The sequence below is a fragment of the Papaver somniferum genome, chromosome 8, assembly GCF_003573695.1.
Source record: "Papaver somniferum cultivar HN1 chromosome 8, ASM357369v1, whole genome shotgun sequence".
Taxonomy (NCBI): domain Eukaryota; kingdom Viridiplantae; phylum Streptophyta; class Magnoliopsida; order Ranunculales; family Papaveraceae; genus Papaver; species Papaver somniferum.
In genome coordinates, this window is record NC_039365.1 from 8345832 (window position 1) to 8364390 (window position 18559).

At 34.1% G+C, this 18559-nt stretch overlaps 1 long non-coding RNA gene across 3 annotated transcripts; it reads left to right on the forward strand.

The window, feature by feature from the left end:
* Positions 1 to 12768: 12768 nt before the first annotated feature.
* LOC113304298 lies at positions 12769 to 16896 on the forward strand. Of its 3 annotated transcripts, XR_003338133.1 has the most exons (7): positions 12786 to 12890; positions 13008 to 13060; positions 13147 to 13198; positions 13582 to 14014; positions 14727 to 15395; positions 15545 to 15669; positions 15796 to 16896. It is a non-coding gene; the product is annotated as an uncharacterized LOC113304298 (long non-coding RNA). The 3 variants fall into 3 exon arrangements; XR_003338131.1 differs by having other exon boundaries at positions 14727 to 15669; XR_003338132.1 differs by lacking the exon at positions 13008 to 13060 and having other exon boundaries at positions 12769 to 12890; positions 14727 to 15669.
* Positions 16897 to 18559: the final 1663 nt, after the last annotated feature.

Sequence of the window (18559 nt, forward strand, 5' to 3'; positions counted from 1 at the left end):
AACACAAGCCATCAAAGATTTTGTTAAAGAAAAAACAACAATCATGTAGAAAAAACCATGGGACCTAGTCTAGACTGAGTACAAACTGATTTAAGTTTTTGCACCACTTGTCTACAACAAGGCTTCAAACTAAATATAACAGTTGTATTCAAACACCTGTAAAACTCCTAGCAAAATTCCATTTCTCTTTGGAAGTTTTCGTACAAACGCCTGCTCTCTTTAGAAAATTTTCTACAGTCATTCATGGAGATTAGTGCTCCCCGCCTCTATCAGGGCACTTATTTGGTTTCCTTGAGAAATGTTTCGATCAAGGTGATGTAAATATTTTCTTCAAGGGAACTCCAAAGGGAGAAAAAAAAATCAAAGCAATTCTAAATAATAAAGGTTTACTTTCTTCAAAATTTATAGAGATACCTAATTGATTTTACCACATAAGATCAACATATTCAAGTTTACATGTCAATTTTACAGAACTACAAATTCACAGACGAAGAACTATTTGTAGACGTTTATATAAATTTTATTTCTTGATCGTCAGTTCTTGAATGACTATATAACAAAAGAGTTGTATCTTATAATAGACAAGAACCACGATGATCAAGATATGATTTTCGATATCAAGAACTAACAAGTAAAAGATATTCTGAATGGGATTCACTAATCCCTTACTGTAAACTTCAAAAGTCGTAACCCAATACAGTTTCACAAGGAAACCTAGGTCTTTAATTAGCGGAAGACTCTAACCGCAACTAGGACATATACGGGCCAGGATTGAGTTTTTAGTTTGCATAGAGTCCGCTATCTATAATGATGAACAAGGCTAGGTAGTTTGCAATTATAGATGAGTTCGTAACCTAGGTTCCATGTTTACGACTTACACTGACACCAAGTAAGCTCAACTTCTTTATATAGATTAATCATGCAAGCATGTGAGAAGTATGCCTTGAATTACAAAGAAGATTGTGCACTCGTGTATTTATTAATATAAGATGTGTGCACCACAAGGTTAGATCAAGAATTATAGTTAATACTCCGTAAACAAATTTTCAAAACAAGATGTCAATTGTTCAAAACAGTTTGTGAACAAACTGTTGTCTCATAGTTCATTAACTTTTTTATATCCATAAGTCTGTGAACCACCCAAATCAGATCAAATGTACTCAAGTTACAAAAAGTGTCTGTGAACCTCTGAAAATTAACCAGTTATCATCCTGATCAAATCAATTCGTGTACTTGAGGTTTCAAAAGTGTCCAGGAACATCTCAAAATCAACCAGTCATGAATTGATTAAATCAGTCCGTGGACGTGATTTAATAAGAGATCTAATTCATCAAGTATAATATTAATATGCTCCAAGTCCGTGTATTGACCAAATCAGTTCGTGAATATGAAAATAACTTGATGTCTCATATGAATTTCTTACGAAATTATGAGATCATGAATAATAAATTGTTCTCAACCTATTATGTGATAAGTTATTTAGTTTCCATTACTTAAATATATAATTCGATATTTATCAAGTACTAGCTTGAACTTGAAATTTCTTATTTCCGATATTCATCATAATACTAAAGGCATACAACATTATATCAGTAAAATGGTAGAAAATATGAGTAAATAGGATAGTCAGTCTTCACGTACCTTTGTTGATAAATTCCACGTAGATGTATGTTATTTTTCAATCTGCAAGGTCGATCAGTGAATTTTGATACTCAACTAACATGTTTTATTCCTAGTCTAAGACTGATTTATCCGACTATAAATTAATTTATAATTTTGATCACTAAACATTACAACAAGTTTGACATACCAAATCTTATTAGTTTGACCGAGCAATGCTCTACCACTTTTAAAACATTTTTTTGGAGGATATGTTCTCCCAAATGAGTTGGAAAACTTTACGAGGGTTATGGATCAACGATCCAAACACTCCCATACATAAGTTGGTGTTATTGGTCATTAGATAATCTATTATTTTAGGCTCTTCATATCGTCCTATATGAAAATCGTTTATCATTGCAATCGGTCCAATTTTATTTTATTGTAACTTCATAATTATCTATTACAAGCAAAAAAAAAATCATTACTAAATTTGGACGTTGATTAGACTTTAGCGCAATTTGGAGATTTGGCAATTCACTTTTATGAAATTTTTATTAAAATATTAATTGAGGTATGAATTTGATTAAAGTTAAAAATATATTAACAAGGCATGTTTTAAATATTGATAACTTTATTTTTCAGAACATATCTTTTTTAATGAACCTACGAGATGTGATCAATGGAATTTAATAAAAGGTGACTCGTTGTTTAATTGCATTGGGTTATTTAATTGTATTGGATTATACCCTCTGCCTATAGTAAAATTTGGTGTTGCAAACGTGCACTACACCAAAACCAGGATTTTGTAACAGTGCAATCTGTCACAATTTACTTTTCAGTCAAAGATACACATGTGATAAGTCTTGCAACAGTTATAACTGTTATTAAATTTTGTATTCGTGATAATAATTAGGAATATTAAATTCTTTTATTAGTCACAATAATATTTGTTGACAATTTTATAGACAATCACAATTACAATTCAAAGTGATGATTCCACCCAAATATTTCACCACATCTAAAACAAACCCAAAATTATAACACTTTGAATTTTACTTGTTACTAATTTTCCCACATTTGTACAAACTAACAATTATATTTCTAGAAAACAAAGCACAGTTTGGTTAACTTTGCCTATTTAAGTGGCGGTTCAAATTTGTCCTCACAAGAGATAAATCTAGGGATGTAATCGTTTGTCATAAATGGTGGTTGTGATTGAGATTGGAAATGCATCTAACGAACAAAATTTATCATGTCATTAAGGTTGCATAATTATTCATTATAAATAGTCCATTAATTAGCCATGATAATATTTTTTATATGTCAAATTAAAAATGATAATATATAAAATATTCTACTAATAATGGTAATATATATATTTTTATTAGCTAATACTTATAATTAGTTTGTGCTTTACAAAAGTGTTTTTCCGATGTACGTTATTATGCTGAGTTATGTAAAAAAGCAATTGAATGGTTGCAAATTATACTAAAGATAAAACTATTTTAAAAAGCAGACATATCTCTGAAAATATCAGGTTCAGCTATAGTTAGTGAGAAAATGACAAAAGCATACATATCTCTGAAAATTGTTTATTTTATTTTATTATGCATAAAATAAGTAAATTTTTTACTATTAGGGTACATACATGTAATATTAAATTTACTAATTATTACTAAAAAGTATTATTTTTCTTAACCACTTTTTAAAAAATCAATAATTTCTTAGTATTTATTGTTGATAAATAAAAGTATAATTCAGTGATACGATATAGAATAAAACGTAGTTTGAAAATAAAAAATAATTATCTTTAAAGAATAAAATATAACGAATAAAAATTGGTGATCATATATAGATTCAAGGATAACTTTTGTCAGTTATAAAAAAAGATGGGATAGAATTGGAAAATAAATATGAAATTTGGCTGAACCATAGTATTTGCTTTTGAAGATTTTAAAATCTCCTTCTCCCTCACTTTTAAAATTGATAGATTTTGGAAGTGTATTGCATAAAAAACATTAAGAAATTTTACCAGCACTAAGATGAAAACATATTGTTATAAATATGTTTTCAAAGTTTTTTTTTTTTGACGGTGACAAGTATTAGTGCGCAGTGAGTAATTTCGCATCGTCTCACCTATTTCTTGATAAATGGTTTAACGTTATGCTAACTCAATGATGATGGATAACATAGTTTATTGTTAGTAAAGCTTATTGTTATTAGGCTAAGTACCTAACGATTTGACTTACTACGTAATCATGGTTTTATTATTTTTGTGCAACGAATAACCTCACATTTGGAAGCATAATGCCGTAGAATGTAATAGCCTGACCCGCCGATAATGTCCTCACTTAGCTATTGCGGTCATCCGACACTATTGGGTTTTCAATGGTCATCGCTGCGGTCATCTAGCAGCAGCTTCTTAGGAGGTTACCCACCCCAAGATTACTCAATACCAAGCATGCTTAACTATAGAGATTTTTCGCCAACTATGAAGCCAATTATACTGAAAAGGTCTCGGTGTTAGGAAAGGACAAACCACTACCTATACTCCAACTTAATTTGGATCAGTTCTCGGCTTCGGAATATGTTCAATCCTAGACTCTGGCATTTTTTCTCACTCATGAGACCCTTTCCCGACACAATCCGTCAAGCATACTCTTTCACCCTCGACAGGTAACCCGTGGTCGACTCTAATACCATTTGTAAGGACCCCATCCCCCGGCAATACTGTCCCCACTTAGTCACTGCAGTTACCCGACAGTGTTGGATTTTCTACTGAAACCGATGCGGTCATCCAACTCTCGCCCGAGAACGCATAAATTCAGTGATTTTTACCAACTTTGGATCCAACTATGTTGAAAAGGCCACAATTTTATAAAAGGACAAGCTATTACCTATGTTCCATTCGGTTAACTCTTCTTGCCGAATTGAATTACATACATAATATATATGGGAATTTTGAAAAACTAGAACTACATCGTATGTGAGTAAAATGGTTTCCATCGAAAATGAACTAACATTTTAAAATATAATAGCTTAAGTGAATGAATTCGATTTTAATTATGTCATTGAAATAGTAAGAACATACAATAAGCTTGGTCATCTCCATACATAGCACCGAGGCTATTTATTTAAAAACCCCACACCTCTTATCCCAAGGTGGTCAAGTGGGGTTCGGGGTTATGTGGTCGGACTCTGAGTAGTATCTGATGGTCCATGAAGATCCTAATAATTGGTATCAGAGCCCATGGTTGGGGCTACTGTATGAACGTAGAAGTGGTTGTGAATGTCACCCGGTTTAGGGCGCAAGTGGAATCAGACTCAAGGTGAAGAAGGAAAGGCCCAAAGTTGAACTGGCGCTCAAGGTGGAGTTAGTGTCTCACCCATTAACTCAGGTGGAGCAGGGTTCTAAATCGTCAAGGAAATGCTCAAGGTTAAACTGGCGCTCAAGGTAGAGTTATTGTTTCACACATTAACTCTCAAGTAGCAGGGTTCTATATGGGCAAGGAAATTCTCAAGGTGGAGTTAGTGCTTGCCTTCTCATTAACTCAAGGTGGAGTAGGATCCTAGGGCGCATAGTGACAATAATCATGATCGATGGTAGCATATACAGATGTTAATCATATGCAGAAGTCTGATTGGACTTGTGAAGTGGTTTAATCTCACCAAGGTGGAGATAGTTGGAGTATGTGGCGCGATAAACCACATAAGTATAGCTAGGGATAGTCCCACATGGAAGAAAGAGGAGTACATGTGAAGCTTAATAAGCTTGGGCATCCCCTTACGTGTAATACTAAGGTCTTTTAGATTAAAACCGCACACCTCTTATCCCAAGGTGGTCAAGTACGGACATCATCGGTGCTAAGTTGTTGGGCCCATAATAGGTTCCTATTGTCCATGAAGATCCTAACATCCTTCACTGAAATAAGGAAGACGCGGAAAGGTAGTACCATTTCAAAAGATCGATAAGATATCTTTATAAACTAAAAACATTTCAAATAATTTTTTATTTTTTTCGGGACAAAATATGTAAAAATTAATTTCGATATAATTTTATTGCTGGCTTGAAGATACAACTCGAATGTCAAGACGGAAAATGCTAGAAAGGATTTGTGAAATGGAGAATAAAAATATCTATCGGGTTATCCTTTACTTTTGCAATGATAAGAAGGGTAAACTTGATATTAATACATACTATATTTAATATTATGTCGGAAAATGCATAACTAAATAAAAATTATGTCCGTGCCATTACGGCACGGGTAAAGTCCTAGTAATTTCTATAAATCAAAATACATTTTTCTTTTTCTTTTTAATTTTCCTTAATATTAGAAAACAGGATCAAGACCAAGTCAACAAGTCACGACTTTATAGAAATTTGACTTTGACATATTTGTTTCTTCCGAAGATGGAGAAAATTACCAGACTACTCTTATCGGAATAAGTGCAATAAAAATTCCGAAGATTGTGAATATGACCAGACTACCCTTATCGGAAATAATTAAAGTAAATATTACAAACTGTTAAGATGACCATATTATGCAGAGTGTGAAAATGACCAGACTAACCTTATCAGAAATAAGTGAAGTAAATATTACAGAGTGTGAAAATGACCATATTACCCTTAATGGAAATTAGTGCAATAAATATTATGGAAAATGTGAAAATGACCAGACTACCCTTATCTGAAATAAGTAAAGTAAATATTACAGACTGTGAAAATAACCATACAACCTTTATAAGAAATAAGTAAAGAAAATATTACATACTGTGAAAATGACCATTTTACCCTTACTAGAAATAAGTGCAATAAATATTCTAGAGGCTGTGAAAATGAAAAAACTACCCTTATCGAAAATAAATAAAGGAAATATTACACATTTTGAAAGCGACCATATTACCCTTACTGTGAAAATGACCATAATACCCTTACTAAAATTAAGTGCAATAAATATCACGGAGACTATGAAAATGACTATATTACCCTTACAAGAAATAAGTGCAATAAATATCATGGAGACTATGAAAATGACCAAACTACCCTTATCAGAAATAAGTAAAGTAAATATTACATACTATGAAAATGACTATTTTACCCTCACTGGAAATAAGTGTAATAAATATTCTAGAGACTATGAAAATGACCAGACTACTCTTATCAGAAATAAATAAAGTAAATATTACAGACTGTGAAAATGACCAGACTACCCTTATTGGAAATAAGTAAAGTAAATATTATAGACTGTGAAAATGACCATATTACCCTTATTGGAAATTAGTGCAATAAATATTATTGAGTGTGTGAAAATGACCAGAATACCCTTACTAAAAATAAGTAAAGTTAATATTTCAGACTGTGAAAATGACCATATTACCTTTAATAGAAATTAATGCAATAAACATCATGGAGACTATAAAATGACCAAACTGCACTTATCAAAAATAAGTCAAGTAAATATTATAGTCTGTGAAAATGACCATTTTACCCTTACTGAAAATAAGGTTAATATATGGAATGGAGACTGTGATAAGGGTAAAATGGTCATTTTCACAGACTATAATATTTACTTAACTTATTTCCGATAAGGGTAGTCTGGTCATTTTCTCTGTGCCATGTATTTATTGCACTAATTTATAGTAAGGGTAATTTGGTCATTTTAACTGTCAGTGATATTTACTTTACTTATTTCCGATAAGTGTAGTCTGGTCATTTTCATACTCTCCATAACATTTATTGCACTTATTTCCCCTAAGGGTAAAGTGGTTATTTTCACAGACTGTAATATTTACTTTACTCATATCCGAAAAGGGTGGTCTGGTCATTTTCACAGTCTCCATAATATTTATTGCACTTATATCCTGTAAGGGTATAATGGTCATTTTCACTGTCTATAATATTCACGTTACTTATTTCCGATAAGGACAGTCAGGTCATCTTGACAGTCTCCATAATATTTATTGCACTTATTTCCAATAAGGGTAGAATAGTCATTTTCACATTCTGTAATTTTTACTTTACTTATTTTTGATAAGGGTAGTCTGGTCATTTTCACAGTCTTCGTAATAGTTATTTCACTAATTTCCAGTAAGGGTAGTATAGTCATTTTCACCGTCTGTGTGATATTTATTGCACTTATTTCCAATAAAGGTAGTTTGGTCATTTTGACAGTCTCCATAACATTTATTGCACTTATTTCCCCTAAGGGTAAAATGGTCATTTTAGCAGACCGTGATATTTACTTTACTCATATCCGATAAGGGTGGTCTGGTCATTTTCACAGTCTCCATAATATTTATTGCACTTATTTCCAGTAAGGGTAGTATGGTCATTTTCACTGTCTGTAATATTCACTTTACTTATCTCCGATAAGGATAGTATGGTCATTTTGACAGTCTCCATAATATTTATTGCGTTTATTTCCAGTAAGAGTAAAATAGTCTCACAGTCTGTAATATTTACTTTTTACTTATTTTTGATAAGCGTAGTCTGGTCATTTTCACATTCTCCATAATATTTATTTCACTAATTTCTAGTAAGGGTAGTATAGTCATTTTCACCGTCTGTGTGATATTTATTGCACTTATTTCCAATAAGGGTAGTTTGGTCATTTTGACAGTGTCCATAATATTTATTGCACTTACTTCCAGTAAGGGTAAAATAGTCATTTTCATAGTCTATAATATTTATTTTACTTATTTTTAATAAGGGTAGTTTGGTTATTTTAACTGTCTCTGTGATATTTATTGAGTTATTTCTAGTAAGTGTAATATGGTCATTTTCACAATTTGTAATATTTACTTTACTTATTTCCGATAAGGGTAGTATGGTCATTTTAATTGTCTCCATGATATTTATTGCAATAATTCCTATCAAGGGTAATATTGTCATTTTCACTGTCTGTGTGATATTTATTGCACTTATTTCTAGTAAGGGCAATATGGTTATTTTCACGATCTGTAATATATTTCACTTATTTCCGATAAGGGTAGTATGGTCTTTTTACTATCCCCATTATATTTATTGCACTAATTCCTAGTAAGGGTAATATGGTCATTTTCACTGTCTTTGTGATATTTATTGCACTTAATTGTAGTAAGGGTAGTATGGTCATTTTCACAATCTGTAATATTTATTTCACTTATTTTCGATAAGGGTAGTATGGTCATTTTCACTATCTCCATGATATTTATTGCACTAACGAATCTGATATATTTCGTCTTCAGTTTATCCGAACGAGAAACTCAGGTTTATAATATTTACTTTACTAATTTCCGGTAAGGGTAGTATGGTCATTTTCATAGTCTCTATAACATTTTTGCAATAATTTATAGTAAGGGTAATATGGTCAATTTCATAGTTAGTAATATTTACTTAACTTATTTCCGATAAAAGTAATCTAGTCATCCGAATGAGAAACTCAGGTCTAACTCTAGTAATCTTTTAACTTGGATTATTCAATTCTGATATATTTACTCTCCAGTTCATGCGAATGAGAAATTCAGTTCTAACTCTAGCAATCTTTGAACCTGAGATGTTCAATTCTGATATATTTCGTCTTCAGTTCATCTAAACGAGAAACTCAGGTCTACCTCTAGTACTCTTTGAACCTGTGATGTTCGAAGCTGATATATTTCGTCTCCAGTTCAGCCGAACGAGAAACACAGGTCTAACTCTAGTAGTCTTTGAACCTGTGATGTTCGAATCTGATATATTTCGTCTCCAGTTCATCCGAACGAGAAACCCATGTCTAACTCTAGTAGTCTTTGGACCTGTGATGTTCGAATCTGGTATATTTCGTCTTCAATTCATACGAACGAGTAACTAAGGTCCAACTCTAGTAATCTTTGAACCTGTGATGTTCTGATATATTTCGTCTTCAGTTCATCCGAACGAGAAACCCAGGTCTAACTGTAGTAATCTTTAAACCTGTGATGTTCAAAACTGATATATTTCGTCTTCAGTACATCCGAACGAGAAACCCAGGTCTAACTCTAGTAATCTTTGAACGTGTGATGTTCAAAACTGATATATTTCGTCGTCAGTTCATCCGAACGAGAAACCCAGGTCTAACTCTAGTAACCTTTAAACCTATGATGTTCAAAACTGCTATATTTCGTCTTCAGTGCATCCGAACGAGAAACCCAGGTTTAACTCTAATAATCTTTGAACCTGTGATGTTCGAATCTGATATATTTCGTCTTCAATTCATACGAACGAGTAACTAAGGTCCAACTCTAGTAATCTTTGAACCTGTGATGTTCGAATCTGATATATTTCGTCTTCAGTTCATCCGAACGAGAAACCCAGGTCTAACTGTAGTAATCTTTAAACCTGTGATGTTCAAAACTGATATATTTCGTCTTCAGTACATCCGAACGAGAAACCCAGGTCTAACTCTAGTAATCTTTGAACGTGTGATGTTCAAAACTGATATATTTCGTCGTCAGTTCATCCGAACGAGAAACCCAGGTCTAACTCTAGTAATCTTTAAACCTGTGATGTTCAAAACTACTATATTTCGTCTTCAGTGCATCCGAACGAGAAACCCAGGTCTAACTCTAGTAATCTTTGAACCTGTGATGTTCGAATCTGATATATTTCGTCTTCAGTTCATTCGAACGAGAAACTCATGTCTAACTCTAGTAATCTTTGAGCCTGTGATGTTCGAATCTGATATATTTCGTCTCCAGTTCATCCAAACGAGAAACTCAGGTCTAACTCAAGTAGTCTTTGATTCTGCGATGTTCGAATCTGATATATTTCGTTTCCAGTTCATCCGAACGAGAAACTCATGTCTAACTCTAGTAATCTTTGAACCTGTGATGTTCGAATCTGATATATTTCGTCTCCAATTCATCTGAACGAGTAACTCAGGTCTAACTCTAGTAATCTTTGAACCTGTGATGTTCGAATCTGATATATTTCGTCTCCAATTCATCTGAACGAGTAACTCAGGTCTAACTCTAACAATCTTTGAACCTGTGATGTTCGAATCTGATATATTTCGTCTCCAATTCATCTGAACGAGAAACTTAGGTCTAACTCTAACAATCTTTGAACCTGTGATGTTCGAATCTGATATATTTCGTCTCCAGTTCATCCGAACGAGAAACTCATGTCTAAGTCTAGTAATCTTTGAATCTGTGATGTTCGAATCTGATATATTTCATCTCCAGTTCATCCAAACGAGAAACTCAGGTCTAACTCAAGTAGTCTTTGATTCTGCGATGTTCGAATCTGATATATTTCGTCTCCAGTTCATCCGAACGAGAAACTCATGTCTAACTCTAGTAATCTTTGAACCTGTGATGTTCGAATCTGATATATTTCGTCTCCAATTCATCTGAACGAGTAACTCAGGTCTAACTCTAGTAATCTTTGAACCTGTGATGTTCGAATCTGATATATTTCGTCTCCAATTCATCTGAACGAGTAACTCAGGTCTAACTCTAACAATCTTTGAACCTGTGATGTTCGAATCTGATATATTTCGTCTCCAATTCATCTGAACGAGAAACTTAGGTCTAACTCTAACAATCTTTGAACCTGTGATGTTCGAATCTGATATATTTCGTCTTCAGTTCATTCGAACGAGAAACTCATGTCTAACTCTAGCAATCTTTGAGCCTGTGATGTTCGAATCTGATATATTTCGTCTCCAGTTCATCCAAACGAGAAACTCAGGTCTAACTCAAGTAGTCTTTGATTCTGCGATGCTCGAATCTGATATATTTCGTTTCCAGTTCATCCGAACGAGAAACTCATGTCTAACTCTAGTAATCTTTGAACCTGTGATGTTCGAATCTGATATATTTCGTCTCTAATTCATCTGAACGAGTAACTCAGGTCTAACTCTAGTAATCTTTGAACCTGTGATGTTCGAATCTGATATATTTCGTCTCCAATTCATCTGAACGAGTAACTGAGGTCTAACTCTAACAATCTTTAAACCTGTGATGTTCGAATCTGATATATTTCGTCTCCAATTCATCTGAACGAGAAACTTAGGTCTAACTCTAACAATCTTTGAACATGTGATGTTCGAATCTGATATATTTCGTCTCCAGTTCATCCGAACGAGAAACTCATGTCTAAGTCTAGTAATCTTTGAATCTGTGATGTTCGAATCTGATATATTTTTATCTCCAGTTCATTTGAACGAGAAACTTAGGTCCAACTCTAACAATCTTTGAACCTGTGATGTTCGAATCTGATATATTTCGTCTTCAGTTCATCCGAACGAGAAACTCATGTCTAAGTCTAGTAATCTTTGAATCTGTGATGTTCGAATCTGATATATTTCATCTCCAGTTCATTTGAACGAGAAACTCATGTCTAACTCTAGTAATCTTTGAACCTGTGATGTTCGAATCTGAAATATTTCATTTCCAGTTCATCCGAACAAGAAACTTAGGTCTAACTCTAACAATCTTTAAACCTGTGATGTTCGAATCTGATATATTTCGTCTTCAGTTCATCTGAACGAGAAACTCATATCTAACTCTAGCAATCTTTGAACCTGTGATGTTCTAATCTGATATATTTCGCCTCCAGTTCATCTGGACGAGAAACTCAGGTCTAACTCTATTAGTCTTTGAACCTGTGATGTTCGAATCTGATATATTTCGTCTCCAGTTCATCTGAACGAGTAACTGAGGTCTAACTCTAACAATCTTTGAACATGTGATGTTCGAATCTGATATACTTCGTCTCCAATTCATCTGAACGAGAAACTTAGGTCTAACTGTAACAATCTTTGAATATGTGATGTTCGAATCTGATATATTTCGTCTCCAGTTCATCCGAACGAGAAACTCATTCCTTATCCGCCTATTTTTAGTAATCTTGCAACCTGAGTTTGTAAATTATGATATTTCACAACTTCAGTTCATCGGATATGAGAACCCACGGTCTATCTCTCGTAATTTGGAAAACTGATTTTGTAAATTCTGATATATTACAACTCCTATAAGTGATAAAATGCCCCATATATATAATTTTATAAAAGGAGAGCCGTTGAATGACTTCGATTGTTACACGTGAGTAGATGGTAACCATTCGATTTTTAGAAACTAATCAAATGGGTGTCAAAGAGAATAATTGTTCAGCTCTACTGCACTGTAACAAGGGTTTCCTGTATAAAATTAGATGAGAGAGAAAAACAAAGATAAACCTAAATCTTATCCGACCTTCTCTCCTTCTCTTCCTCTCATTCCTTATCCGCCTCTCACTCATAAGTCCATGACTCACACCCTCTTCTTCTCTTTTGGACTGAAACCCTAAGGTACTCGATATAAGTAAAGTTATTTCTCTCAATCTATTTTCTTAGAATCTGTTTATAATTTCATGGAATTATTGTTGTTTTCTCTGAATAATTTCATGAAATTGTTTGAATATGAAGAAGAAAAATAGAACCCTAACTTCATCAGCTAAAAGACGAAGAAGAAAAAATAGGTTTCTAACCTCTATCTTCAATTTTTATACTTCTTTTCAATTTTCAGATCTATGGAATTTATATGGTGTTTGTTTTTGATATCCAGGTTTACAAAAGCATGGAAGTTACGGTCGATTATGAAGGTTGTGGTAGTGATGGTATGGATTTGTAGTCTTTTTCAATTTTACTTAGATTTATTAAGCTATTGTCGTAACTTTTTTTCTCTCAGTATTTTCCTCCTTTATGTTGATGACTACCATAAGAAATGGTTCTTGATATGATTTTTTTTTCAATTTTGTTTTTCCTCTTTAATTTTATGTATCAAGCTCCGTCTTTTTTTTTTAAGAAAAATTTTAAGGTTAGATCTTTGAATTTTTCTTACAAGCCCTAGTTTGATTTGGTTATTAGCTTGCAATTCGCTTTCTCTTTTAACTACACCCTTGATCTCGCTTTCTCTTTTAACTGCACCATTGATCTCCTCTCAAATCCTAGCCTACACAACTCTTTTCGCTTCTGATTTTTTGTTTCTTTTTGTTTGCAGGGTTCTTGTACAGAAAAAGCCCTAATATTTGTGATTTGTGAATCCCTCGTTTCTCATTACCTCTGAGGTTTATAACATGGGTCATGTTTGGTTGTCTTGGTTTCATTTCGTGTTGTTTATTTGAGATTTTACTTTAATCACCTGATCTAATTGAATTGGGGGTGTTTTTTTTTTTAAGCGTTTGGGTAATGATAGTCTTCTAATGGGGTGTGGTTTTTAAGTTTGTTGTGAATGTTATATGTGGATCTGAAGAAGAGGGCTACAGAATCTCTGGAGGAATAGAGGCTATGAACTATTTGTTTAGTTTAGTTTAGTTTGTTTGCAATGATCTACTGCAAGTGTACCATCGTTGAAAGTCTTGGTTGGGATGAAATGCCGGTTACAACAGCTGCAGATGATGTTTGCTTAAACAACACTAGAAGTGATTGCTTAGGTACTCAATATTTTCTATTATCATTTTATTTATTTATTTTGATCTCATTTTGTAGATCTAAAGTTTCATAGTTTGATTGATTTTTGTCACTTTGATATAGTAATCTTTGAACGTGTGATGAAGACGAAATATATCAGTGTTGAAATAGTATCTGCATCACCTGGATCCTTCTAGGCTACAATATACTCCCATTAGTAAATGGTTGGTCTCTTCTTTGTGAACACCGGTTCAAATTTGTATAGACTTATAGTTAGGTTTACATAAATAGGTAATTACAAGCATCGACTATTTGAATTGGATATAAGCATTCTGTATTGAGTTATAAATGGTTGTATTCACTTCTACTTGTAGAGTCCCAGCGTTGATATTGTCACCTACTAGAAAACTCGTTGCACAGACCGAAAAGGTTATTTTATCTATGCGTAATCACATAAATGTAGTACCCTGGATTTTAATGTACGTCTGTAATAGTGTTTATTCTTGTGCTCTTTTGGATTTTGACTTATGTATGCTGTGCCGTAACATCCTCACAGCCTGACATGTAAGATTAATATTATATGGTTGATTCCTAATGGTGTCAAGTCAGAGTTAAGTTAATCCCTCTAATTTGTTGAAGTAAATTGTAATGATTCCTTAACTTTATTTGAGTGAAGTTGTTAGTTGATTCTAGTTTAGTATATTGTTTAGTCATTTCTGTTAACTTTTTTTGCAGGTATTGTACGGCGCTGATATAGAAACTGGAGTATTTGGCAGTGGGGTTTTAGAGTGCGGCAAGTTGGAGGTGTAACAAATTATTTAGTATTAAATGTGCAGGGCATCACTCAATTGCTCTTACCAGGAATCCATAGACAGGTTTTGGTAAAAAGTTTATGTTAGCGACTTGGTTAGGGTGAAAGTTCACATTCTTGTGTCTGTGTTTGTTGTCCAATAGTTAAGTGTTTAACTCAAACTGTTGTCGTATACATATCTGACTGTGGCAAGCTGCCTTGTCTGAGCTTCTGTAAGGATGTCCCATTCTGGATTAATCTTTTGATAATTTCAGCATATCATTCTTATGTAGTCCCCAAGGAATACGAAAACCATGTTTTGAATGTTTATCTTTCTGTCATTTGGTTACAGGATTGGTGGTTGACTACCATTATCTATTCCACACCTTTAATGTGTTTCTTTGTCATTCATGCACCTTTATGTTTCTTTACTCTTGTATGTCAGGCTAGTATTATTTAGTTAGCATTCAGTGTTACATATAAATTTAGCATCTACTGTAGTTGTATATGCCAATATCTTAACAATTTCTTAGTACCCATACTTTGGGGAGTTGACAAGCGCTCTCTAAAGGAGAATAAGCGAACTCCCAATTAAGACGCCTGTTTAGTAAATGGTTGGTCTCTTCCCATGTTCCGTGAACACCTTTCAAGTTTCTATAGACTTATAGTTGTGTTTACATGAACAATTTATTACAAGCATGGACTATTTGAATTGGGTGTATGTAAATTTGATATAACTGGTTGTATTAACTTCTACTTGTAGAGTCCAAGTGTTGAAACAGTCACAAGAGAGTTCGCTTCACAGACGAAGCGGTTATTGACTGTGGGAGATCACATAAATATACAACCCACACATGCATATGAGGCAAGATTGTGTGTATCTGGCAGGTAAATGTCTCCCAGTTTTGTCTGTGACTTGAAAGTTGTTTGTTTGATTACTTACAAAACGTATCAATAATGTTGACTTCTTATTAAATGAGTATTTCATATGAAATACAAACTATCTTTTTGTAGGGAATCCCGGTTTAGTTGTGTTCATGAAGGCGAGGTGATGCAACTAGATTGCTCGTCTGGTGGTGTGAAGAACTTGCACTGATACCATTTTGGAACTTTGCTATTCGGTAAATTTCTACTCTTGGCAAGTTCATTATGTGTTTTTGTAGTTACTTAGTTTCCCATGGGTAGGTTGTGTGCACGTAGAATGTGCCTTCACATGGCAAAGGCCCGGAGGATGGGTTGCAATTGTGTTTCAGGTTCATGATGATTGTAGAATCTGCGTAGTTTGCAGATTGAAAAAGAAAATGCTATTGTATTTCAGGCCTGTAAACTGAGAGTGCAGGTCCATCATCGTGACCTGTATTGCAGGCCTGTAAACTGGATGCCCGGGTCCATGAAAATGGTCTGGGTTACCCAATTTTTTTTATTTGTAAGTTAAAGAATTGTCACCGGTTTAACAGTAACGACAGATGTAATTAAATGAAAACGTTTAAGAATAACGCGCGTCAACAAATATTTGTTGAAAATCAATAGGTACACTTGTAAGTGTTACTATATTCGTAACAAAACGCGTCACGTGTCATTCGTTAATTTGTGGTAAATAGTAACATATAAAGCCATTACGATAAATATGACACGTGTCGCAATCGTAAAATTAGGTCAATTGTGACTATTAACTATGTAACGCTTTTATGTGACTGTATCTGGCCTTTGTTACAGATAAAACTCTTATGAAACACCATCACAATTATTAATAACGGCCTTTTTATAACTATAACCGTTACAAATTCAATAAGTAACAGGTATATCCTGTGGCAAAATCCTGAAAATGGTGCAGTGGTGGTATGGTAGATTATTTTTAATTAGTCGATAAATAAAACACTCTTTGTTTTATATACAACTAAGAAATTGTTGTATATAAAACAATGCAATTGTATAATACAAGTGGAACAATACACTTTAATTAGGGATATGGATCAACCATCCTGAGATCTCCCATATGTAAGCAGGTGTTACTGCTATTGATATTGGTTGTTATAAATTCTATCATTTTAGGTTCATCACTATGGCTTGTATAAAAATCGTTTACCAACATTATAGTCAGTCGTGTTTTTTTAACTTTACTGTGTTTTATGACCTTATGATAACTCATTGATTACTTCTAAAAAATAGAAGAAAAAAGGCTTCAAATATGGATTTGGATGTTGATTGGTCGTTATCAATTTCAGTAATTTGCAAGCGTATAATTTTTTACCAATGACTGTAATTTTAATTGAGGTATAAATTATTAAGGTTGGCATCTGTTACTAAAGCTTTTTTTAAACATTGTGTAAGAATTTATTTTTAGGAAACTAGCATTTTTAGTGAATCCACAAAATGTGATCAACGGGATTCAATTAGGACTCGTTGTTTTCTAATGGGATATAAATTTTTGGGAAGAGATTTGGACTTGTTTTGTTAAAAAAAAACTTATTACAATGTATCATTCACTTTTGTATTTGTCGGTTGGTTTGGAAATCCAATTATTATTTTGGTTATATATATTTTGTGCATCGGGGTTTATCTGTTCCTTTTGTTAAATTATATTGTACCTTTATTAAGTTTTTTCTATGTATTTAAATTTGTTGTTTTTTCTTTTCAAGCATGCGATTTATCGAAACTACTAGATTACACGTGGGTATTTAGTACACAGAGAATTGTTTAATACAATTTGATTGGGAAAATATGGGTTATGTGGTCCCAAATAATTATTGAATGATTTCCCTCCTGACTATCATTTGCTGCGTAGTTGGCCAAACCATTTGCAGACTGGTTTTCTTCCTTGTTATCCAATACAGAGCAATGTGCAATTTGACGCATTCGTTATTTGATTTCTAAAATCATTCTAGTAGTGTACCACGGTGATTCGAAAGGAGGGATCATGAAGCGGAGGAGGCTTTCTGAGTCCACTTGAATAGAACTTTCGTCCAATTCCTTTCTGATGTAGTTTTGGATGCCAAGAGCATGGCTCATGTCTCAGCTACTATGGGGCAAATAACATCACAAATATGGCTTATGCATCCTTGCAAATAAAGTATGTTCTCGCGATTCCTAGATTCTTCTGGTCGCTCTATCAATATTGATTTTAATCCAGTCTAGGTTAGGGCTGACCCAACTATTGATGGTGGTTTTTAGCTTAGGTTAAAATCGTAAAACCTTACATCTGACATAACGTCACTACGACCACTAGCGCATTTACTGAATCAATCAGCATGCCTACGTAAGAATTACCAAGGTACTTTTTTTTTTATACATGTGTCATGTTCCACGACATAATCTTTAATATTGACCGACATCATCTTCGTACATACCAAACTCTAATTCTCACACCACCGTGCAATGGCAAACCATGCCAGCCACGTCTCCGTGCCAAGGCATGCCAACCATGCCAGCCACACCACCGTGCCAATGGAAAACCATGCCAGCCACGTCTCCGTGCCAAGGCATGCCAAACCATGCCAGCCGCACCACCGTGCCAATGGCAAACCATGCCAGCCACGTCTCCGCGCCAAAGCATGCAAGCCGCACCACCGTGCCAATGGCAGACCATGCCAGCCGCACCACCGTGCCAATGGAAGACCATGCCAACCACGTCTTTGTGCCAAGGCATGCCAGCCGCACCATTGTGCCAATGGAAAACCATGCCAGCCACGTCTCCACGCCAAGGCATGCCAACCATGCCAGCCGCACCACCGTGCCAATGGAAGACCATGCCAGCCACGTCTCCATGCCAAGGCATGCC